The 18158-nt window shown below is 46.1% G+C and overlaps 1 pseudogene; it reads right to left on the reverse strand.

Annotated features, from left to right (window-relative positions):
• The window catches only part of LOC120919507, a 334252-nt pseudogene that overhangs the window by 178742 nt on the left and 137352 nt on the right, over positions 1-18158 (reverse strand).

Below are 18158 nucleotides of genomic sequence, written 5' to 3' on the forward strand. Positions count from 1 at the left end.
TATTCACATAAAAAAATAGGAGGCAATAAGGAGCTGGCGGACGCCCACCCACATCCTTAACCACTAAACATGGTTGTTAAGAAGCAGGCGGACTTGTCAAAAACCTGGGATATTGCTTCCCCCCCTTGTTAAAGGGGGCTTCCAGATTCTGATAAGCTTCCCGCCCGCAGACCCCCACAATCACCGGCCAGGGTTGTGGGGAAGAGGGCCTTGACCCTATCAACATGCCATTTTTTCTATTTAATTTTGGTGTGGGGGGTCCCTTCAAAGTCCATACCAGACCTGAACGGTCATGCTGTTTGTTTGACGATTTTTTAATTGTTGGTGTTATGTCGAGAAGTGCCCGCTATTGAGAAGTGCCTGGACTGTACTGCGCATGCGCCGTACAGGACTGCACAACAGCTGATAGCGCATGTGCACATCGTAGGTGGTATCTCTTGGTGGAAGATACCATTTCACGGGCACAATTAAAATCTATACAAACAGCGGGGGGAGACTGTAGTTCTCAGATTGTGCCTCGCTGTTGCAGGGTGGCTTTACAGTGTGCTGATGGTTCCATTTTGTCTTTGTTGCAGGGCGGGCGGCCCTCCAGCAGCAGCGATACACAATCTGAGAACTAAGGTATCCCCCTGCTATTTATATAGGTTTCAATTGCGCCCGTGAAATGGTATCTCCCATTAAAGGATGCCTCCTACGATGTGCGCATGCGCCATGGTTACGTCTGTTGTGCAGTCCTGTTTGGCGCATGCGCAGTACATCCTGGGCAATTCTTGATAGCGGGCACTTCTCGACAGAACACAGGCAATTGTGATTCTTACTTTCATCTGTCAGCGGTTGTATACTGGTTGTAAAGGATGGTGGTGGCTGCCGATTCCTTAACCACTTGCCTACTGGGCACTTTTACCCTCTTCCTGCCCAGGCCAATTTTCACCTGTCAGCGCTGTCGCACTTTGAATGAAAATTGTGTGCTCATGCAACTGCACCAAAATGACATTTTTAACATTTTTCCCCACAAATAGAGCTTTCTTTTGGTGGTAATTAATCACCACTGATTTTTTTTTTGCTAAATAAACAAATAAGAATCGAAAATTTTGCAAAAAAAACAAAGGAATAAGAAAAATAAAACTTTTTATAGTTTGTTATAAAATTTTGCAAACAGGTAATTTTTCTCATTCACTGATGTGCGCTGATGAGGCTGCACTGATGCGGAGGCACTGGTAGGTGACATTGTTGGGACTGCACTGATAATCCCTTTTAGGGAAGCCAGTTATCGGCTCTCTTCTCCTTGCTATCAGCATGAGGAAAGGAGTACAGATAACCGGCTTCTAATTACATCTGCTGATTGGCTCTTTAACCTCAATCTGTGATCAGCAGTGTCCTCTGAACACTGATCACAGAGTGCGCCACCCGTACCCCACAGCGGCTGCAATCACAGGAGTCCCCCCAGAACTAGCAGGCCGCGCTGTAGCTGTCATTCGGTAAGTGGTTAAATATTGCATGCCGGGACCACTACTTATTTAGGACATGCAATTTAAAAAAAATAAAAAATTGTGAATTGACTTTCACTCCTGTTTCATGCAGTATTTACTAAGCGTTTTTACTTGATGTGGTAAATACCACATAAAGCAGTAGTGAATTAAAATTTTCAGGACCGTATGCGGTATTTGGGAAAACACCTAAATACAGCATGCGATCTGGTTCTGTGAATGGAGCCCAGTGTGAGGCTTGAGAGCAGTTCTTCCACTCCTGGGAGGCAGACCCAGCAAAAAGTGCCCAGGAGATAGGGAAAACCAGCCAGGAGTCACAAGAAGTGGCTGCCTTCAACACCTGCTGGAATGTCCTCATTCACATGGCCGTACAATGCCCAGATCAGCAAATTAAGGCTATATTTACACAAGCGGCAATGCAGCAAAGGGGGGTGTATAAACTCTGCAGCCACAATGCTTTGCACTGCAGCGTGGCAAAAATAATTCCCCAACACGGCCACTTAATGTGACCACCGAACTAAGCCCATTCATCTGAAAGGGGACGCACCACAACCACCTTAACCAGCAAAAACTGAACGTTTTTTTTTACTGTTCGGTATAAACTGATGAGATTGGGGAACAGCAGTTTCCATATCTCCTCACAGCCCCACTTTAAAGACTTGCTGTCACCATTCTCCACCCTTCCTCCGCTGTTTGCTGTGATGTTTGCCAGCAGTGACAGTTCTTAATTCAGAAATACTACATATCAGAAATGTATTCATACAGATTTACAAAATGTAGTTATTTGCTTTAAAGACAGGCTGCTTCATTAACTGTGCCTTTCCTGGCACTCTTTGTAGAACAGTAAGTTACAAAGGTAATTCCACTTACCTCTCAAGTGAGGGCACTTTGTATATTCTTGGTGAGCACATGCTGAGGATGCTGATTGGCGTTCGGGGTATATCAGTGTCTGGCCAAGGGGGGCACTGAAAAGATATTTATTGTAAGTAGATTATGACTAAGCTCCTCAAATATCAAACAAGTCTGATCATTGGAGGAGAGCCAGCACAGCTAGAGAACTGACCACACTGTGCTCTCATGCCTAGCATGGACAGTTTTTGATAGGAAAGCAGAGGGGCTGGTAGGAACACCAGGAACTTCACATGAAGGAAGCAATACAAAGAGAACTGGATACCTTTCCTATACAAGTACATGGTACAGCAGGCACATATCAGGAATATGAATTGTTGGGTTTATATATTCTTTAAGTCACTAATAAATAATGATAACCTAACTGCATGGCATTTGATTAAAATTGTAGGGGTCTTCGGTTATTGAATAAACTTACATAGTTACATAGTAGGAAAGGCTGAAAAAAGACAATAGTCCATCCAGTTCAACTGGTGTAGGTGTGTGTGTCTGGGTCTATAATGATTTCCCATATCCCTGTATGTTGTGTTTTTTAAGAAATACATCCAAGAGTTCCACATCCAAACCGCTTCTCTTCCAATCTCATTGTGTGGCCCTGTGTCCTCATACACTCCCATTGAATAGTTTTTTTTCCTATGCTGGGATCACCATTGAGGTATTTGTAGATCTCTATCATGTCCCCTCTCAAACGTTGCATCTCCAGCAAGAATACATTTAATGTTTGCAGCAGAATACTCCAGATGTGGCCTAACCAGGGTTTTATAAAGCGTCAGGATTATAGTTTTATCCCTGGAGTATATCCTCTTTTTTATGCATGCTAAAATTCTGCCTGCTTTGTTAGTTGCAGCTTGACATTGCATGCTATTACTCAATCTGTCATTTATTAGCACCCCTAGATCCTTCTCTATCCTTGATTCTCAAAGAGGTTTTCCATCTAGTGAATCATTTGCATTTGTGTTTTTTACCACCAAATGTATTACTTAACATTTCTCCACAATAAACACAATAAAAATTTGCCATTTGTCTGCTCGCTCCATTATTTTATTCAGGTCATTCTGCAAACTTTCTATGTCCTGATGAGAGTTTATTGCTCTACTTGTGTCTTCGGAAAAAACTGAGACAGAGCTATTTGTAGTCAGAGTCTTCAAGTCTTCGAGTAAGGGATGCGATAACCCTAATAACCAATGGCCTGGATTGTGCCCATTTGGCCCGCCGTAGGTACGCCTGAAAGAGGGCATACCCTGAATAAGAAAAAGTAGAATGAGAATATGAGAAAGCTGAGGGAATGGGTGGGTGGGACCCAGAAATCCACCGCGACCCAGCCCTGACCGGGAGGGAGTCTTAAATAGCCTCAGACTCCTCCCACAAATACAGGCTGGCCTGCGGCCAGCCTTCTTACTTGTAGTCAGAGTCTTCAAGTCTTCGAGTAAGGGATGCGATAACCCTAATAACCAATGGCCTGGATTGTGCCCATTTGGCCCGCCGTAGGTACGCCTGAAAGAGGGCAAAAAGACCCATATTTAGGTGGAGAGGGGGTAGATGAGCGACCAAGAAGAAAAGCAGCACGCGCCCGGATGGCAACCATAAGCATACCCGATAAGTAGCCGTTATGACCGGAGAAGCTACCGACTCATGACCTGTGAAAAGAAGGAAGCCTCTGGCGAACGCGTGAAGCAGCCCCTGAAGTCGACCAATGCCCCGAGAAAGACTGGTTCGTGCCTGCTGCCTGCGACGACCCAGCCGAGAGCCTGAAGCGTCAATGATACTTGGGGGCAACTGAACCAGAACTGGCCCGAGAAGCCCTTGCAACCATACTTAACCACGAACTACAACCGGACGCCCGACTTAGCTTCGTGAGGAACCCCCCAACCCCTGAGCTACCCATACTTGATGTGGAAAATGAGCGGGTGAGTTGCAAAAATTGACAACTGACAGGAGCCTGAAGTGCTGGATACCTAATAAATAAGTTGACGGAGCAGAAGGACGAAGCCCATGCGCTACGGCAGCAACAACCTAACATGGACCATGTCGACACACGAAACCCGTTCCTACCTGATAGACTTGGCTGCAAGAACCCATAGAAGGGACGTCAGAGAATCAGGGATGGGAGATTCCACCACCGCCTCCGACAAGGAACACCCATGGCTCAGACATAACTAGAAGGACTGATAGACCAGACCCACAGGGATGATGAAATGACCAGCAGAAATGGAAGAAAAGCAGGAACTGGTGATGCTCAGATACAACCTAGACAAGACAGAAAACAGACACGCAACAACAACACCCTATGAGCCTACCTATATATGAACAGAACATCAAGACCGCTGCGCATAAATGAACCCGATGACAGCCCCACCCAGTGTGACTGGCATGTGAGCCTGAGTAACCTGCCGCGCAGAGACAGGCAATTTAACTGAACACTCAAGGCTAGTGTACCCACGGACGGTGGTGGGTAATCGTATAGGTGTAAGAATGAACGTGCACGTATGATGTATGGTATACAGGCGAGGAAATTGTGGTCAAAAATCAATTAAAAACGAAAACCTCAGCCCGTAAGAATCTGAAGACGTGACAGATCCTGAGATGTGAGCACTAGCTAATCAACCCAGATGCAACGTGGACAAAGTACAATGAGACATAGTCACCGCGGAGATGACAACACCAAGACAAACAAACACAGACAGGAATCGTGGGGCAGCAACGCTAAAACAGAAATCGTGAGGGCAGAAATGCTATGACAGAAATTGAGGGGGAAAGAAATCGTGGGGGCAACGGTAATGGTGAATAAAATATAAATAATAGTGCGCTATATTACAATGTGTTGGTGGAAAAAATATGTGAATCATAAAATGTGTAAGGCTGCCAGCACAACATGGAAAAACTGTGAAACAAAATATAAAGAAAAAATGCGGCGCCAATAAAAACACAAATGCCCTGTGGGGCAAAAATAAATGTAGACTCAGCAAGATCAATGTGATTTGAACAGTGAGTACATAAGGAGTGATCAAAAGGGGCTCCACTACATTTGAAGGTCAATAGGGTGGGTCCCTAGATCACTAAACAGTGAATAATGAGTGTATCAACCCAAACAGCATTCCAGATCAACAGGAACGGTGAAATTCACAATACAAAAAGTTTTAAGTTGATGGTTTTCAACAAAGATTTCAAGGTCGAGGAAGTGTATACTTAAGGGATTCGCCTCATAGGAGAGACCAATCCCGACTTGATTATCATTCAAGACAGTCATGAAGATATCAAGAGAAGTACGATCCCCTTTCCATAGGAGGAGGATGTCGTCTATATATCGAGCCCACAGAACGATCTCAGGTCGCTCTAGAGCATAGACGACATCCTCCTCCCATTTGGCCATAAAAATATTAGCCAAGCTGGGGGCAAACTTGGCCCCCATCGCTACACCTTTCTGTTGTAAATAAAAGTCACCCCCGTACCAGAAATAGTTGTGAGAAGTTGCGAACCTCAACAGGTCCATGATGAATAACTTCTGTACCAAAGGAATGGTTTCCACTCTATCCAAAAAACAGTCCACAGCTTGGAAGCCTTAATGATGGGCAATACTGGTGTATAAAGATGCCACATCAGCTGTGACTAGTAAGGTACCTCTTGTAATTTGGCAATAGTGTGTCTGGTATCCTTCAGGTAGGAGGGGAGATCCCCTTCTTTGAGACTTTTGGGAGCTTGTCCTTATTTTGAAGTTTTTTAAATAAAAATGTTTATGCGATGAGGAGGTGTTCTCTTTTCTCTTTTAATTTTATACTGGTACACTGGATCTCCTGAGAACTCCAACTACCTCCAGGAACATCATCATCATCATCACCAGTTCCAGATTTCTGGTCTAATCAGAGTGAAAAGGTCCTACCGGAAAAGCGCTTTAGGAGTGTCTGGAGAGCTACCCCTGTAAGGCAATCGGCCTACGCAAGCCTTGAAGACCCCCCACCGTACGGTGAGATGTGGGTCTACTCCATCCGGTAAGGGCACAATTTATTTATTTCTACTGCTGATTCTTTCTGGAGATAAGACACCGCTTACCAAAAAGATTGATGTTCCTTTGGACTGTATAAACTTTATGAATACAAGCCATTTACATGCAGGAAATGGGACTTTGTGGTTCATGACAATCATTGTCCATTTCACATATTACTGACACTTTATGAATACCACAGTTATTTGTTTTTATTCATGTGCACAGTTTTTTGTATTGTGAATTTCACCGTTCCTGTTGATCTGGAATGCTGTTTGGGTTGATACACTCATTATTCACTGTTTAGTGATCTAGGGACCCACCCTATTGACCTTCAAATGTAGTGGAGCCCCTTTTGATCACTCCTTATGTACTCACTGTTCAAATCACATTGATCTTGCTGAGTCTACATTTATTTTTGCCCCACAGGGCATTTGTGTTTTTATTGGCGCCGCATTTTTTCTTTATATTTTGTTTCACAGTTTTTCCATGTTGTGCTGGCAGCCTTACACATTTTATGATTCACATATTTTTTCCACCAACACATTGTAATATAGCGCACTATTATTTATATTTTATTCACTGTATCTTGGGATTTGTTTATATTGCTGCAATTTACAATGGATGTTTTTGATTACCGCAGTAGTCGACCGTTTAGCACAGAGGGGGTATTCACCATTCTTAACACGGATTCTGAGGTTGGTGGTCTCTTCCTCAGACTCAGGAATGTGATGACCTCGGAATTGCATCTCCAGTGGGATGTAGCATTCCTGGAGCACTATGTCAAAGAAGACATGGTTCCCAGGGGACTAAGGTGGGATGTACACCCCCAACAGGGGGACCTAGACTTAGAATCCTGGTTCCAATTTTTTAATTTAAAGGGTATTTCCCTTTTGAACTTTTTAATAGAAAAGAAGAAAACTAGGATGACCGCTCTAGATAGAGAAATAAAGGAAATCAAGGAGAAACTCTTGTCTTCCAAATCCACTACAGAATATATTACTTTATCCACCAATTTGAGGAACCACTTAAAGAAGGAAGAAAAAGATCAAAAGAACAAAAAACAGAAGAAGTATACAAGGGATTTTGCTGATTACAAGGCCTGTTCAGTATTCAGCTGGCAGGCTAAAATAAGCGCTGATTCCAACGTTAATGCTTCCAATTTGGAAATGGAGGTATCCCAGCCCTCCACCAGTGAGGCCAAAGTCCTTTCCTTTTCACAACCAACCATGACCCAGGTGTCTATGCCTAAAGACATAAGACAAAACACCACTAGAATAGGGCCCAGAACTCCAAACCATTCCAACGGTGGTCCCCCACCCCCAAACAGGGGGAGGGGTAAAGGTACGAAAGGGAAATCACAGGGTTATAAGGAACGATCAAGAGATAGATCCTATCATGATCGATCGCCCTACAGAAGAGAGGAATACTTTAATTACCCCCCTAGATCATATGGCACACCTGGTGGACCACGTACACCTCGATATGATCATCCATCTAGGACCCATGAGTCCTATTATGGTTATATGGGAAGGGATGACGATCATTTTGATCGACCACCCTATAATTACAATCAAAGTCTGCCCAAGTCCACCCACCCGGGGGATTTTCACAGGGGGCCAGAGAACTTCCCCAGGGGGGACGAACGAAACGGGGGACGAGAGGGGGGAGGAGGGCCAGGAAGAAAAAGGAGAAGAGTATAACATTGGCGGGAATTTTTAACTTAAGTTCAGCTGATTTCACTAATGCAGAGAAAGTGGTTTTAGACAAGGGCCTAAAATTTGTCCCGTCTAGAACTCTCAATAAATTCAATACATTTATTGATGTACAGAAGTTCGTGAGAAAAATGAATATTCAAAGGTATTTTATTTCCAATCCCTGTAGACCGAATCTCCCAGAGGTTTCTACACAGATTATACATACGGGGCTTTCTAACCCTTCCCTCTTTAACCCTTCATGTCCAATAGCACCTAGTATCAAAGTGTTCAGGGATTTGGTCATCAAAGATTTGGAAGAACTTCCTGTCAAAAGGAATTACTCTGACCCTAATATTAAACTTGGTTTAAGAACATTATGCGAAAGGAGGGATTTGGTGATCCGCCCTGCGGACAAAGGGGGAGGGATAGTGGTTCTTGACAAAACTGCTTACAACGAAGAGATGTATAATATTCTGGGGGACAGTTCTACATATACCAAATTACCCTTGAACCCCACTTCTAAATTCAAGGTTTCGTTGAAGAAACTCATTGACATTGGGGCTAGAAAGGGAATATTGGATAACAAAGAGAAGAGTTATCTTGTGCCTAAAGTTCCGCGGATACCGGTCATGTACTACTTGCCCAAAGTACACAAAAATAGTACCCGCCCACCGGGGCGGCCTATTGTAAGCGGTATCAACTCAATAACATCTAGAGTAGGGAAGTACATAGACTACCATCTCCAACCTATTGTGAAAAATATCCCCTCCTACCTGAAGGATACCAGACACACTATTGCCAAATTACAAGAGGTACCTTACACGGAAGATCTTTTACTAGTCACAGCTGATGTGGCATCTTTATACACCAGTATTGCCCATCATTTAGGCTTCCAAGCTGTGGACTGTTTTTTGGATAGAGTGGAAACCATTCCTTTGGTACAGAAGTTATTCATCATGGACCTGTTGAGGTTCGCAACTTCTCACAACTATTTCTGGTACGGGGGTGACTTTTATTTACAACAGAAAGGTGTAGCGATGGGGGCCAAGTTTGCCCCCAGCTTGGCTAATATTTTTATGGCCAAATGGGAGGAGGATGTCGTCTATGCTCTAGAGCGACCTGAGATCGTTCTGTGGGCTCGATATATAGACGACATCCTCCTCCTATGGAAAGGGGATCGTACTTCTCTTGATATCTTCATGACTGTCTTGAATGATAATCAAGTCGGGATTGGTCTCTCCTATGAGGCGAATCCCTTAAGTATACACTTCCTCGACCTTGAAATCTTCGTTGAAAACCATCAACTTAAAACTAGAACATACTTCAAAAGCACGGACCGCAACGGGTTCATCCCACAGGATAGTTGCCATCACCCGTCCTGGCTTGGCTCGGTACCTCGTAGCCAGATGCTTAGACTAAGACGGAACTGCTCTAATTTAAATGATTTCAAGGTCCAGGCACAAACTTTGAAAAAAAGGTTTGTGGATAAGGGATATTGCAATCTGGCCATAGAAGAGGAAATCAAGAAAATCTCTACAGTGGATAGGTCCACATTAACCGTGGAAAAAGTCAAAATAGCACAAGATAACAAATTTAAACACTCGTTCTTCACCACTTTCTCTACCCAACATAGACAAATTAAAAGTATTATTCAAAAACATTGGGCAGTTTTGAAAAATGATCCCTTGTTGGGACCAGTTCTTCCTGTACAGGCAGGTGTGATTTATAGAGGGGCTGTCCCTCTAAGAAATCAACTGGCACCAAATATACCAGACCCTCCAGTGAAAATTTCCTTTTTCCCTTTGTCTAAAGGCTATCACCCTTGTAGAAAATGTAAGGTATGCCTACATAATTCTAATAAGAGAAAAACAATTATCTTTACATCAACAGTAACTGGTCTTGTGTTTCCCATGAAAGTATTTTCCACGTGTGCTACTAAACACGTGGTTTATCTTATTACCTGCCATTGTGGGAAACAATATGTGGGCCGCACTATTAGAAGTTTCACCATAAGGGTAGGGGAACACATAGCCAAAATCAAGAAGGGGTGCACAAAACACACTGTACCCAGGCACTTTCTTGAACAACATAATAAAAGAATCGAGGGGACGACCTTTCAGGTTATAGATCACTTCGTCCCCCACTGGAGAGGTGAGCCCAGTGTTCGGGGTGTATCAAAACTTGAAGTCTTCTGGATCTACCAATTGAAGAGTTACGTCCCCCACGGCCTCAATGTGGAGTGGGACGTTAACTCTTTCATCAATCAGTCCTGATTTATATGACTAATAGTAATATATTAGATATTTATCAGTTATTATTTTTTCTGTTTTTTGAAGAATTTTCCATTCTTACTTACTCCCACGACACCATCTTTATAATCCAAAAATCAATTTTTTGTAGATTTTTGACAGCATAATAATATGGGATGAATAGATGGTCATTTTTTCATTTTTGACCACTAGGTGGCGCCTTACATATGAGAATTGTGTTATGTAGCAGCCCATGATTATAGTTGGGATGGCGACTTCAAGTTGCTGTTTCCCACCACTAGGAGGCCCTCCATACACTTCTCTATGTTCCAGCCATCCATTATGTTCCTTTTCCCTGTCACACTCCTACTAACTGCCCTGTGATCCTTTATAGATCAATGAACCTCCTTGGTGCACTATTATGTAGGTGCGGTTGTGTTTATACACGGGCGCAACGTCTGCATATCTCCTTGCTGTGGGGTCACGTCACGAGGGGGCGGGGTTTGCGTCTGTCGATGACGCGCTCCGCCTCACTAGACCCACACATACAGGGAGTGGTACCGATTGGCTCAACCTCCTGGAGGGGAGGGGAGTGGAGGGGAGATCAGTGTGATGGGCGGACACATAGGAGATGTCACTTCCAGGCGCCTGGTGCGCACGAGAAGACCATAGATAACACAGGGATTTATTAATTGGATTCAACATATGTCATTTCCGGGCGCCTGGAGCGCACGCAAACCGGAAGTGTCAGCAATTGGAACGCACGCCAGTAACGGTGAGTGTCGGTCCTATGGGGGTAAGTAGAGATGGTATTTAAAGCAAAGGAGGGTGAGGTGATTCAGATATGCACCCCAGTAGAAGTATTTTGATACGAAACCGGTCGGGCATCTGATCATATCCACTCCAAACTGCGCACAGTTACTTTATCCTTCTCTGAAGTGTGTGTGCCTTGATGCTGAGATTGCTTTTGCAGTGCTGTTCTTTTTTGGTGTGATAATGGTTTACTGAGATCCCCTTCTTTGAGACTTTTGGGAGCTTGTCCTTATTTTGAAGTTTTTTAAATAAAAATTTTTATGCGATGAGGAGGTGTTCTCTTTTCTCTTTTAATTTTATACTGGTACACTGGATCTCCTGAGAACTCCAACTACCTCCAGGAACATCATCATCATCATCACCAGTTCCAGATTTCTGGTCTAATCAGAGTGAAAAGGTCCTACCGGAAAAGCGCTTTAGGAGTGTCTGGAGAGCTACCCCTGTAAGGCAATCGGCCTACGCAAGCCTTGAAGACCCCCCACCGTATGGTGAGATGTGGGTCTACTCCATCCGGTAAGGGCACAATTTATTTATTTCTACTGCTGATTCTTTCTGGAGATAAGACACCGCTTACCAAAAAGATTGATGTTCCTTTGGACTGTATAAACTTTATGAATACAAGCCATTTACATGCAGGAAATGGGACTTTGTGGTTCATGACAATCATTGTCCATTTCACATATTACTGACACTTTATGAATACCACAGTTATTTGTTTTTATTCATGTGCACAGTTTTTTGTATTGTGAATTTCACCGTTCCTGTTGATCTGGAATGCTGTTTGGGTTGATACACTCATTATTCACTGTTTAGTGATCTAGGGACCCACCCTATTGACCTTCAAATGTAGTGGAGCCCCTTTTGATCACTCCTTATGTACTCACTGTTCAAATCACATTGATCTTGCTGAGTCTACATTTATTTTTGCCCCACAGGGCATTTGTGTTTTTATTAACGGTAATGGTGAGACTGAAAACTTATAGCAAACCTGGGGCAGAATTGGTATGGGAGACCCGCTGAACCCGAATGAATATAGGACAAATACAAAAACCTGGGGCATAAATAGTATGAGAGCCACACTGAGCCTGAAATGCTGAGACAGAAACGCAATGACAGACAGAAATAAGACAAAACGTGGGGGTCGTAGTGCCCAGACAGAAACGTAGGGGCCGCCGTGCCCAGACAGAAAGCGCGGGTGGCTATAGTGCCAAGACAGAAAGCGCGGGTGGCTGTAGTGCCAAGACAGAAAGCGTGGGTGGCTGTAATGCCAAGACAGAAAGCGTGGGTGGCTGTAATGCCAAGACAGAAAGCGTGGGTGGCTGTAATGCCAAGACAGAAAGCGTGAGGGCCGCAGTGCCAAGACAGAAAGCGTGGGCAGAAAAGCTATGGCAGAAATGCTAAGACAGAAAACCAGGGGGTAGAACCACAATGACAGTAAACCTGGGTCAGAAACCCTGTGGCAGAAAACCCTATGACCGAACCCTGGGGCAGAAACCCTATGACCGAACCCTGGGGCAGAAACCCTATGACCGAACCCTGGGGCAGAAACCCTATGACCGAACCCTGGGGCAGAAACCCTATGACCGAACCCTGGGGCAGAAACCCTATGACCGAACCCTGGGGCAGAAACCCTATGACCGAAACCCTGGGGCAGAAACCCTATGACCGAAACCCTGGGTCAGAAACCCTATGACCGAAACCCTGGGGCAGAAACCCTATGACCGAAACCCTGGGTCAGAAACCCTATGACCGAAACCCTGGGTCAGAAACCCTATGACCGAAACCCTGGGTCAGAAACCCTATGACCGAAACCCTGGGGCAGAAACCCTATGAGCGAAACCTGGGGCAGAAACCCTATGACCGAAAACCTGGGCAGAAACCCTATGACCGAAACCCTGGGGCAGAAACGCTATGACAACAAAACCCTGGGGCAGAAACGCTATGACAGCAAAAACCTGGGGCAAACGTAATGACAGAAACCTGAGGCAGAATGGTATGATAGAAACCCCAGCCTGGAACGCTGAGGCAAAATCTGGCAGAAACCTGAGGCAGAATGGTATGATAGAAACCCCAGCCTGGAACGCTGAGGCAAAATCTGGCAGAAACCTGGGCATGAATGGTATGAGAGAACGCTGCGCCTGCAACACTGAGGCAGATATGTAAAGACAAATATCGAAACAGAAAACATGCGGCCTGAACACTATGACAGCGAACCTGGGGGCAGAAACACATGATACTAGCAATGTAAATGCATGCGCAACTACCATGAGACACGTCACCAACTGACTGACTACCATGCGAACCGTAACGTATGCGAAAATGCCATGAGCCACGTGAATGCATGAGAAACGTCATCGTATGTGAAACGTAATCGCATGAGAAACGTCATGAGAAACGCCATCGCATGAGAAACGCCATCGCATGAGAAATGTCATGAAACCAGGGACAGAAACGTAATGACCAAACCAGGGACAGCAACGCAAAAACCGCAACCAGGGACAGAAACGTAATGGCAGACGTGAATGTAACCCCCCCCCCCCGTGAGAACCGTGATCGCATGGGAACCGTAACGCATGAGCAACTACCATGAAACGTAATCGCATGAGACCGAAATCGCATGAGAACCGAAATCGCATGAGAAACTACCATGTGAAATGCAATCGCATGACAAATCGCATGAGACACAAATTTGCATGAGAAATACCATGTGAAAGGTGATCGTATGAGAACTGTACCGCATGCCAAAATCGCATGAGACACTAAATCATGAGACAACATCGCATGAGACACAAATTGCATGAGAAAATACCATGTGAAACGTGATCGCATGAGAACCGTAACCGTATGACAAATCGCATGAGATGCAAATCGCATGAGACGCCAATCGCATGAGACACAAAACCATGCGAAACGTGATCGCATGAGAAACGTAACCGCATGCGAAAATACCATGACACAAAGTCGCATGAGAAACGTAGTCGCATGAGAAACGTAGTCGCATGAGAAACGTGGTCGCATGAGAAACGTGGTCGCATGAGAAACGTGGTCGCATGAGAAACGTAGTCGCATGAGAAACATAGTCGCATGAGAAACATAGTCGCATGGGAAAAGAATGGCATGAAAATGTAAACATTGCGAACATGACTGCCTGAGAAACGTAGTCGCATGGGAAACGTAGTCGCATGGGAAACGTAGTCGCATGGGAAACGTAACCGTGATGGGAAATGTTGACACATGAGAAACATGAAGGCATGAAAAACATAAAGCAACCAGAAACCTGAGACAGGGGGGAGAAGCATGACACATTGACAGTAGTAACTACAGAGCTGGATGTGACGTATGGAGTCTATGCACACAGAATGGAGCTGAATGTGTATCGCAGGGAATATACAGTAAGGAATGTGTATCGCAAGGAATATACAGTAAGGAATGTTTATCGCAAGGAACGTGTATCGCAGGGAATATACAGTAAGGAACGTGTATCGCAGGGAATATACAGTAAGGAACGTGTATCGCAGGGAACATACAGTAAGGAACGTGTATCGCAGGGAACATACAGTAAGGAACGTGTATCGCAGGGAATATACAGTAAGGAACGTGTATCGCAGGGAATATACAGTAAGGAACGTGTATCGCAGGGAATATACAGTAAGGAACGTGTATCGCAGGGAATATACAGTAAGGAACGTGTATCGCAGGTAATATACCTAAAAAAGGACTGCTGTATGGCCAGAGCTGGCAGCATCAGATTCTACACCCCCCCCTGAGCACCAGCATGGACCAGGGGAGCAACGGTGGGCGGGAGTGAAACAGCAGGCAGAGGACCCCTCCCCCGGCGTGAACACCGGAGGAAGCTGCGGGCGGCTCCCTCCATGCTGGAGAGAGTGATACAGCGGGCGGGCGGAGGTCCCCCCCCTCTCCCCCCGGCGTGAACATTGGAGGAAGCTGCGGGCGGCTCCCTCCATGCTGGAGGGAGTGATACAGCGGGCGGAGGTCCCCCCCCTCTCCCCCCGGCGTGAACACCGGAGGAAGAGGCGGGCGGCTCCCTCCATGCTGGAGGGAGTGAAACAGCAGGCAGAAGACCCCTCCCCCGGCCTGAACCTGCAGAAGCGGCAGGCGGCTCCCTGCTGAAGGGAGCAATGCAGCGGGCAGAAATTCCCCCTTCCCCCGGCGTTAACACCGGGAGAATGAGTAGCTCGCTTCACACCAGAGGAGCCATACAGCAGGCGGATGACACCCCCCCACCCCACGCGATCCCTGGAAGGAGCGGGTGCGCAGCTCCTCCTGCAATAGCCAGATGGTGCCCCGCAAATAGTGGGCGGATGAATCCCCTCTCCTGGGCGGGCAGAGGAGCCCCGGTCAATGAGCGGGCGGATGAACCCCCGAGCGGGCGCCCCCCCCCATGCTAAATGAAGCCCCGAAAACAATAAGTGGGCGGATGGACACCCCTCCCCCGTGCGGGCGGCTCCCTCCTGCCACGAGGATGGAAAGGCAACCTGACGCTGGTGCTGCTGACACCCTCTGCCGGACGTGACGTGTAACCCAGAAATCCACCGCGACCCAGCCCTGACCGGGAGGGAGTCTTAAATAGCCTCAGATTCCTCCCACAAATGCCTGTGGCCAGCCTTCTTACTTATCCTGTTCTCCAGATCATTTATAAATACAGTGGCCCGGATTCAAGAAGCAATTGCGCCTGTGTAACCATAGGTTACACAGCGCAAATGCTTACTTGCCCCGGCGTTACGAATGCTCCTGATTCAGGAACATCGTAACGCCAACTGCAGCCTAAAATCTGCGTGGCATAAGGCTCTTATGCCACGCATATCTTAGGCTGCATTCTTGCGATGGCCGCTAGGGGGCGCTCCCATTGTGCTCAGTGTATAGTATGCAAATTGCATACGAACACCGATTCACAATGTTGCGCGAGCCCTGCGTACGCAATTTACGTAATTTGCGTAAGTGATTCGTGAATGGCGCTGGACGCCATTCACGTTCACTTTGAAGCAAATGACGTCCTTGGCCAACCAGTGGCCCCTGGGCCACTGGTTGGGCACACCTGCCTTAAAGGGTCACTAAAGGAAAAACATTTTTTAGCTGAAATGACTGTTTACAGGGTATAGAGACATAATAGTTAACTGATTCCTTTTAAAAATGATTAAAAATAGATAAAAAACAATCATATAATGTGCCTGCAGTTTAGTTTCGTTTTTGCTGTTGTTTGCTGGTTCTCTGATGTACAGAGAGCCAATAGAGGGCAGTGAGCCAATAGAGGGCAGCGATACTTTGTCTAAAACTCCTCAGCACCAATCCAGTTTCGTTTTACACACAGTAATCACACCTCCTTGATTAGTCACCACAGCGAGAAATCTCCCAGTACTGTGGTGATCAGGAAACCGACAACCAGGAAGTGTCCAGAACAGAGAGGATTTACAGCAACATCAAAGCAAAAACGAACAATGAGGACATGAAACCAGTAAGGTAAAGGTATTTAGCTAAAAAAAAAAATTCCTTTAGTGACCTTTTAATCTAGGCTTACCTGTAGGTAAAAGTGGTTGTACAGGGTGTACAACCACTTTAACTGCCGTGTTTCCTTACTACGAATGGCGGCAGCAGCACATGAGAGCCGATGGAAACAACAGCTGGGGTGCCGATATCCCTGGATTCCTGGACAGGTAAGTGTCCTAATATTAAACTCTGCTTTAATCTTTTACTGAGTGAGAGCTGATATTGCAACTGTTGCCAAACCTGGTCCTCTACTACCAACTGATGTATTCATGAGATTAAAAATAGTGATTAGCAGAGTATTGTTTTGGTCTGCTTAGGCTTAATTATGTTCTCCCTTATTAAAGCGGAACTTCACCCAAAAGAGGAAGTTTCGCTTGTTTGCACCCCCCCCTTAACATTTGGCACTCCTTGGGGGGGGGGGGGGGTGGAGCGGATACCCAGTTCAGTCGGATCACTGTGTCGATCCAAGCGGACGTTCACCCTCCTCCTTTCCCCAAAGCCTTCTGGGACACATCACAGGTCCCAATAGATTGGCAGACCATTCACAAAGCGCAGGTGCTGGTACTTGGACCTGAAGCTGACTGAAGAATTGGCATGGGTTAGGATAGCACTGCATCCCTGAACAGGTAAGACTGTTAGGCCTTGTACACACGGTCGGACCGAACCGATGTGACTGGTCCGTCGGACCGTTTTCATCGGTTCACCTCTGAAGTGGCCATACGGCCTGATATGCGTACACACCATCAGTCCAAAATCCGATCGGGTCAGACCGCGGACACGTGACCCACGTACGACGTCACTATAAAGGGGTAGGCCAAAGCCTTCGTTACCGCCCTTGAGTCCGCTTTTGCTAATTCCGTGTAACCGCGTGTTAGTGAAAGGTTGGTGAGAGCCGATTCGCGCTTTTCAGTCTCCGTGCTTTTTCAGATCGTATTCTCGGGTTCAGTGTGTGCTTGTGGGATCGTATTTGTCATTCAGTGCTGGCTTTCGGGTCGTTTCTACTTTGCAGTGCCGTCCTGTCCGCTCGTATCTGGGTGCAGTGCGATCTTTACAGGTATTGCTGGATTTGGGGGTGCTATCTGTTTGAAGTGCGTTCTGACTAGCCGGCCGGTTTGAAGCCATGATGGAGCAGCGTGATTTTGCAAAAATTTGTGCTGCCTATGGGCTGGCTTCTGCAGTTCATAGTTACTCAAGGACTTTGGCCAGGACCAGAGGGAGGAGGAGAGCATGCAGGTCATGAGGGAGGCTGCTGAATTAATGAGGGCGTCCCTGAACCCCGCGGAGAGCGTCAGCGCTTCCATGTCCCATGACCTGCAGGAATTGGGAGAGGTGCAACGAGGCCTGGCTAAAGACATGATAAACCAGGTCATGTGGTGGGCCAGAAGGGACTGGCTGACCAGGGACACTGAACTGAGTGACCCGGCCTGCTAGTCATCTTTTGACTCCTGCTACCCCACCTTCACCACCTGCAAGGGGCCGTGGAAGTTCTGCTGCAAGGCAGCCTGGAGGGAAGGCTGGA

The sequence above is a fragment of the Rana temporaria genome, chromosome 12, assembly GCF_905171775.1.
Source record: "Rana temporaria chromosome 12, aRanTem1.1, whole genome shotgun sequence".
Lineage (NCBI taxonomy): Eukaryota > Metazoa > Chordata > Amphibia > Anura > Ranidae > Rana > Rana temporaria.